Below are 8,381 nucleotides of genomic sequence, written 5' to 3'. Positions count from 1 at the left end.
GATGGCCGAGGTCTTCTTCAAGGAGACTCTGGGTGGGTCCGGTCCCGGTCCAGCCTGTGGGTAGGATGCTTGCCCCCAGGTTGAGCTCTGTCTTCACTCGGGCGGGTGGCAGTGTTGTCAGTTTAGCATAGAAGGGTTTCTTTTTAAATTATTGTGACTCCTCCCGTGGTTGCATTGAAGTCGCCACAACTAGAGAAAGCCCGTGTGCAGCAATGAAGACCCAATGCAGCCAAAAATAAATAAATAAAATAAAAATTTTTTTAAAAAGTGTTTTTGAACAGCTGCCTTAGAGATGTCATTGGTGCCTATAGAACCAAAATGAATTGCTCCCAAGAGCATGGTGTGGCCTGATTAACACTGAACTTCTACAGACAGCAACAGGCAATAGAATTGGGAGAGAGCCATGGGACTCCCTTATCCAAATGTGTCTGGCCAGTGTCACAAAGCCAAATATGACTGTGAGTCATTGGCATTTTCTGCCTCTTTTCTCCCCTCTTCATGTTAATTGCTATAGGCTCATTTCCTAATTCACTTGAGAGACATTCACTGGGGTCCATTTTTTGTCAGGTATCAGGCTGAGTAGTTTACATACATTATTATCGCATTTAATTCATTCAACAGTTTAGTGAGGCAGGCATTATTTTCATCTTCAATTTTCACAGATGAGGAAATGGGCTCAGACGCCTGTGTGCTGTACAAGGGCCACTGATCAAGAGTCATCTAACAGGGTTCAAGCTCAGGTGTCTCACATTCCGAAGGTCACAGCATGGACCATGGAAAAACAGGTCCTTCTGTATCACAGGCAGACCTATGGTGGCAACATTATAAGCAAGGACTTGGAAATATGCAGACCTCAGTTGTTGCTGATATCGTTTTTAGTTTGTTTGGAAAATTAAGAAAGTAATTGTCTAACATTGATGGTTGTTGTCAGGACTAAATTAAATACTGTATATAAAATCCTAGAACATAATAAGCTTTTTTGAAATGGTGACTGTCAATAATAATGTTAACCATAGTAATTGGACTTTGATGTGGGTGGTATGACACTTTGTAGGAGGTAAGAAAATATATATAACAACGTGAAGTACAGCAGGAAGTTTGGGAGTTGGGTAGCAGGCTTGAGGAATTGTAATTAGAGATACAAAGATCATTGGAGGTGGGTTCCAGTGTGGTGAGGGCATCCTTGTTGAGTCCATCCTGGCCTGGTGGGCCCCGGCAGCCTAAGAGATGGAGTACAAGTTTGTGTGTGGCCACCGAGTTCACAGAGCTTTGTTCCACTCCTGCTGGGGAGGGACATGATCAGTGAGGGATGAGGTTCATGCAGCTGAGACCTTGCAAAAGGAGTCTGTGTGGATGAGAAGCTGAGCCAGGCTCCCGAGGGGAAGCCCTCCACCCTGGCTGTCTGGTTTGTATTAAGTGGAGTCAGTCTCTGATTACCTTGGCCAAAAACCCTTTCCCCAATGGCCCAGGAACTGAAAGATTAGGATCCTTCTGGCAGCTGCTGGCATGTTCTGAACCACAATGTTTGAATTTACTCCAAGGCTGGGAACCAGCTGCCCCATGGAGTGAAAGACGAGGGAATTTCACATGTGCAAGAACCTGAAAGGGGGGAACTTGCTCTGGAAGGAAATGAAGTCATAGCTCTTGCAAGCACAGCATTTCCTCCAGACTGGGGGATCACAGCCATGACTTAGACAGCTTGAGAAACTAAAATCCACTATTATAATGTATATTTAGAACGGGAAAAATTTAGGGAGTGTGGCATGTTTATTTATCATTTATTTGCACACATTTTCAGTGTCGATAAGGCACATCCTTCTCCAGAGGATGACTCATTTCTCTTGGTTTTTATCTTGGGCGTCGTCTGAGAGGATTGAGGAGAAGTGTACTTAACTTTAATACATTTTCTTGCATTTCCTATACATTTATACATATCTCCTCAAGAAATAGCTTAGTTAATAGTTACTGAGTGTCTGCCAACTGAATTGTCATAGATAAATATATATATTTATGGCAGTGTATTTATACTGCGATAGATAGGTAGATAGGAACATACATACATACATTTAACTTATTTTGAAATAATTATAGTTCTACAGGGAGTGGCAAAGATAGTATAGAGAGGTTCCTGTGTACACTTTCCCCAGTTCTCTCCAGTGATTATATCTTACCTAACAACAGTGCTATATCAAAACCAGGAAACTAATATTAATACAAGGTATGCATAGGTCTATGTCATTTTGTTACATTTACAGGTTAGTGTAACCACTCCCTGACTCAAGATAAAGAACTATTACATCACCACAAAGGTCTTCCCCATGCTACCTCTTTATAGCCACACCCATTCCCTTGCCTCCACCATCCCTAACCCCTGGCAACCCAGTAATTTGTTCTCCATCTCTATAATTTTGACATTATGAGGATGTTGTATAAATGGAATCACACAGGGGACCTCATAAGATTGGTTCCTCTCAGTCAATGTAATGAACTTGAGATCCACCCAAGTTGCATGTATCAATAGTTCATTACCTTTTATTACTGAGTAGTATTCTATGGTATGGTTGTACTGTAAATTTTTTAAGCAAATTGTCCTTTTGAATGGACATTTTGGTTATTTCAGTTTTTTGAAGTTACAAACAAAACTGCTATGAACGATAATGTATGGAATTCATTTGGATATAAGTTTTCGTTGCTCTGGAGTGAACGCCCAGGAGTGTGGTTGCTAGGTTGTATGGTATGTGAATGTATAGGTTTCTTTTAAGAAAGTGGCAAATTATTTTCCAAGTGACTGTACTACTCTACATTCCTACCAGCAATAGCTGAGAGATCCAGTTTCTCCACAACCTTGCCACTATTTGGTATTGTCACTATTTTTTATTATATCTGCTTTAATAGGTTTGCAGTGACATCATAGCCTTGATTTGTAGTCCCATCAGTTGCATTGCTATATTTAAACAGCCTTATTGGAATATAATTCACATACCATATAATTCACACTTTTAAAGTGTTCAATTCAATGGCTGTTAATTTATTCACAGAGTACTGTATCCATCCCCACAACAATTTTAGAATATTTTTTTCACCCCCCAAAGAGACTCCTTATCCCGTAGCCATTACCTTCAAACCTTCCACCTGCCCCCAGCGCTAGGACACTACTAATCTATTTACCGTCTCAATAGATCTGCCTGTTCTGCACTTTCTATATAAATGGAATCATATAATATGTGTTCCTTTGTGACTGGCATCTTTCACTTAGCACAATGTTTTCAAGGTCCATCCATGTTGTAGCATATATTAGTACATCATTATTGCCAAATCATGCTCCAGTGTACGGTTATGCTACGTTTTCTTTATTAATTTATCAGTTGATGGATATTTGGGTTGTTCGACTTTTGGGCCATTCTTAATAATGCTGCTATGAACATTTACACACAAGTTTTTGGTGGACATGTTATCAGTTCTCTTGGGTATACACCAAGGGGTAGAATCTCTAGATCGTGTGGTAACGGTATATTTAACCATTCGAGCAACTGCAATCTGTTTTCCAAAATGGCTGCACCACCTTAATTCCCACCAGCAGTTTATAAGGGTTACAATTTCTTCCTTGCCTAAAGTGATCATTATATTTCTTTTTGATTAGTGTCATCCTACTGTGATATCTCATTGTGATTTGCATTTCCCTGAAGTCTAATGATGGTAAGCATTTTTTCATGTCTTTATTAGCCATTTGTATATTTCCTTGAGTGAACTATTTTGATACTTTGGCCACTTTTTAATTGGCTATTTGCTTTTTACTACTGAGTTTGAAGATGTGTTTATATATTTTAGACACATGTCCCTTATCAGATATAAGATTTTCTGAATTTTCTCTTACTCTGTGGGTCATCTTTTTACTTGAGACTGTTTTTTGAAGCACAAAAGTTTTTAATTTTGATCATGTCCAGTTTCACTACTTTTTCTTTTGTTGCTTATGCTTTTGGTGTCATATCTAAGAAAACATTGCCTAATCCAAGAGCATGAAGATTTACGCCTTTCTTTTAAGAGTTTTATACTTTTAGCTCTTACATTTAGGACTATGATACATTTTGAGTTAATTTTTGTATATGGTGTGAGGTAGGAATCCAAATTCATTCTTTTACATGTAGAGACCAGTTGTCCCAGCACAGTTTGTTAAAAAGACTATTTCTCCTCCATTTAATTGTCTTGGCATTCTTTTTTCTTTCTTTCATTTTTTTTTTTTTGGCCCTGCTGCTCGTGGGATCTTAGTTCCCTGACCAGGGATCAAATCAGGGCCCTTGGCACTGAAAGCACAGAGTCCTAACCACTGGACCACCAGGGAATTCCCTGTCTTGACATTTTAATCAGAATCAACTAATCAACTGACTACATGTCACACTTTTGAGAATTTTTTTTTTTTCTATCCTCAAACTCCAGTTCCTGAGAACTAAGCATTTTAGCTTCCAAAGGATTAATTAATGCTTGATCTAAAGCTTCAGGAGCAAGGATTTTAAAACTGTGAAGAGTCACTTGTCCCTTATGTTAAATGAGATCCAGATACTTTTTAGAGAGAAACTTTAGATCTGGATGAGAGGAAATACCCAGTGGCTTTGGATAACTATGGGGAGAAGGGGGCCAAGAATACATGACAATCCCAAAGATCAACTTTACTTTTTCAGTTTTTTCAGCTGTACCTTTAATTAGTCTTGGGTTTTGATTGTTTGGCCTCCCTCTAGTCTCCACAGTATAGTATGGCCTCACTCTGGCTAAAAATGCAAGATTTTGCATCAGATAAACATGGGATCCAATTCCAGATCCTTTGTTGCTTCCTACCTGTTGATCTCTTCAAACGTCAGTTTCTTCTTTTGCAAATTTGGGATAACAATTATGTCTACATCAGTGGATTGTTTGAGCACGAGGCAATATAGATAAATATGTAGCACTGCCATGGCATATTAAAAATATTATCCCTTATTATTTTCTCTATCCACAATAAAACCTTATCTGTCCTGTGTTCTATTCCCTTGGATCCTGCTTTGTAAGATGGGATAATCCGCTAATATGATTTTAAAAAATCCTACTAACCTCTTAGTAGGTTTGACATATTTTTCTTTAGGGGAGTAGAGAAGATTTCAATTTTCTTGTATGCTTTAATTTCCTGAGTGTATTACAAGCTGTATTAAATTACATTTACTATTTGGGGGTTTTAAGGGTCCTAACATGATACTAAGCTTCTATTAACATGTGATAGAAAGGGAAAAAGTCCAGGAATCTGTAAAACCCCATGGCCCCTTCTACCTACTCCCTATGACTGTAGGCAAGTTGCTCACCTGCTGTGAGCCTCACTGTCACCACTTGTAAAATGGGGATAAAATACCAGCCTGGACTCAAAGGAGGTAAAAACTGTGCAGAGCTTTAAAAACTGTAAAGTTTGCTGTATCTGTAAGATGGCTTTTATTATTTCATTGAAGTACACAACCAGTGAACTCTTTGACAAAATATCAATATTAAATTTTTTTGTTATTTTTCATTAATATTGTACTACTGTATCAGTGGCCTTAAGAGATATAAAAGAGGACAGTAAGGTCAAAAGCTTTAGCTATGAAACAAAGCAGGGAGTCAAATTCAGAATGCACAGTTGTGGTTCAAGGCTGTAAGATGTTTTGAAAGGTTAATGCTCATTGTTTTTGCATTCTTTTCTGAAACCTTAGTGGGCTGGCTCTCTCAAGGCTTTCTTTCTTAGTGGTATGATCTTTGGTAACAGGAAATAGATGAACTCAACTTATAATTTTCAGAGCCTTAATTTTAGGGCCAAAGAAATGGTCCCACAGGCTTTTGTCTGGTCACTTAAGAAACCTGATACTCCATTGTGTGTGTGTGTGTGTGTGTGTGTGTGTGTGTGTGTGCGTGCATGCACGCATGGTCACAGCAAACTTATTTGAAATTCACTGATTCTTACAATTTAATATCAGGTTCTTTTGTTACATTCAAATACAGTTAAATTATTTTGTATTTAAAAATAGGATCTACTATAGAACTCCATTTCCCTAAAAGTAGCCTTAACCCCTCTCCTTCCACCTGAATATTTACAAAGAAAAATGTCTAAGATGAAGGTCACCTAACGATGCTGATGATTAATTCTGTATGGTATAATTTTGGGGGAAATTTTACTGTCACCTTTATATTTTCCTATATTTTGTGAGGGTTTTCCCCCTAACTTTTTATTTTAAAATAATTGTAAACACGAAGTTAGGAAAATAGGAGTCCCATGTAGCTTCACCCTGTGGCAACAACTTATGACTATAGTACAATGGCAAAGCCAGGAAATTGACTTTGGAACAATACAAACTACGGACTTGATTCCGATTTCACCAGTTTTGACATGCACTGATTTGTGGTGACACCCCATCTTAACTCTATTTACCCCTCAGTGAGCATTGCTATTATAGTGGTAGGGTGGGGTATAGAGCTATTATAGTGGTAGGGTGGGGTGTAGAGCACACTACACTTTAAAGGGATTAAACACAAACCTACTTTCAAAAGGCACATTATTGCTCATATGGTAACCAATTGGCAGGAAGTTACCTCATCCTTTCAAAATGACTGGTCAGGATGTGCTTGAGCTTATAACAGTCCTGAAGGCCAGTTGTTAAATATTCAGGAATCTTGTCATTGGTAGCTTGAAATCAGCTGTGGTGGAAGCATTTACCTCAGAGAAATCTGCCAAGCGTATAAACCAAGGCTTGCCCTCTCTTGCTTGAGCCGCTGACCAGCACATCGCTGTTTGCCTGGCCACTGACAGCTTGTCTCGGCTGATCCAATTTCCCCATATACGTCTCCTCAACTCGGTCTCGGTAAAACCTTATTCCCCAGCAGGATGTTTCCTTATCATTCATGATGCTTTTTTCCTCAGGGCTGTAGACTGGGCAGCTAGATAGTCTAAAAAAAATAATAATAATAATTTTCTGTTAATGGATTCTAATACCTTCATTACGGCCTTTCTTGGTAACTCACTTTCATTTTGCCCAGGGACTTTCTGGAATATGTATTCGTTTTTAACTCCAAGAGAATGTTTGGGTGTGTGAGAGAGAAAGGCAGTAGAAGGAGCAATGGGGTCTTGAGTGCCCTCTCCATTCCCACCAAGCAGGCAGTGTTGAGTCATCCACACTCAGGATCAGCCCTGCCTTGACTCCCCCGGTCCCATCTTTTTCTCTGTAGGCTGCGGGAAGTCAGTGGTCCCTTCTGTTGAGGCAGAGGATGGGAAATGGGAAGAGAACCTTGCTTTCCAGTTGAAAAGGGGTCAAAAGGCAAAGGGATTCTTTGCAGATCACAGTGGATTCATAAGCTTTCATGTAGTGAAGGGCCGTATCCTTTCATCGTTAGTCAACAGGTGTGCTCTGTTTCCTGGTACCCTTAGTACATTACTTGTAGACAGAAAAAGAGTAGAAACAAAAACAAAACTTTGCTATTCTGTCTTCTCCCCTTGTCTAAGTATGTTGCTCACTTAACAGACTTGTGTCGACTATTATATGTATACTTCCCCAGGCACTGTGGGGAAGTATTAAATGTTCTCTCACCTCAAGGACCCACTAACTGGAGACAAAAAAGCACACTGGCAGCACAGTAGAGCAGAAAGAGTACAAGCTTTCAAGTGAGAGCTGAGTTCAAATCCTAGCTCGGCCACTTACTAGCTGAATAAACTTGGGCAAGTTACCAAACTTTTATGTGTTGGTTTCCTCACTAGTAAATGCAAAGTTGTTTAAAACACAAATGGTAAGAACTGGAACCCTACCCTGTACCATGCATTTTATGTCTGCTTTTATACTGTTTCATTTTACTTTATTTAAATTTAATCCTTACCATAACCCCACCAGGTGCGTTATATTAGTTCCATTTTATGGATGGGAAAATTGAGCCTCGGAGACATTCATTAACTTGATTAAGGTCATAGAGCAAATGGGGAACAGGACTGGGATTCAAAAGACCACTCTGGAAGCCATACAGCCTATGAAAAAAACGTATTAAAAAATTCTGACACTTGGTAGGGGCTCAGCAATTGTTATGTTGTTATTCACTTAATATATAGTTAATTATATGTTAGCTATATTGATAATTATATTAATTAATTATGTATCATAGTATATAGGATTATATAATGTATTATACAGTGCATTAATTACATGAATTAAGTGGAAAGTTGACTAAACTTGGAGTCGGATCATCTGACCCACATTTTGACTCTGCTCTTTATTAGTTCTTCCAATAGGCAAGTCACTTACACACCAGTAATTCTCCTTCATACACAGGCATGAGTGAGACATGGTAGCTGCTTAATAAAAATTTGTTGAAAACTGAAGAAATAAACGAAGGAATCAACGAATGAG

This window comes from Neophocaena asiaeorientalis, unplaced genomic scaffold, assembly GCF_003031525.2.
Source record: "Neophocaena asiaeorientalis asiaeorientalis breed wild unplaced genomic scaffold, Neophocaena_asiaeorientalis_V1.1 scaffold404, whole genome shotgun sequence".
In the NCBI taxonomy this organism is placed as follows: domain Eukaryota; kingdom Metazoa; phylum Chordata; class Mammalia; order Artiodactyla; family Phocoenidae; genus Neophocaena; species Neophocaena asiaeorientalis.
Note: the sequence above shows the minus strand (reverse complement) of the source record.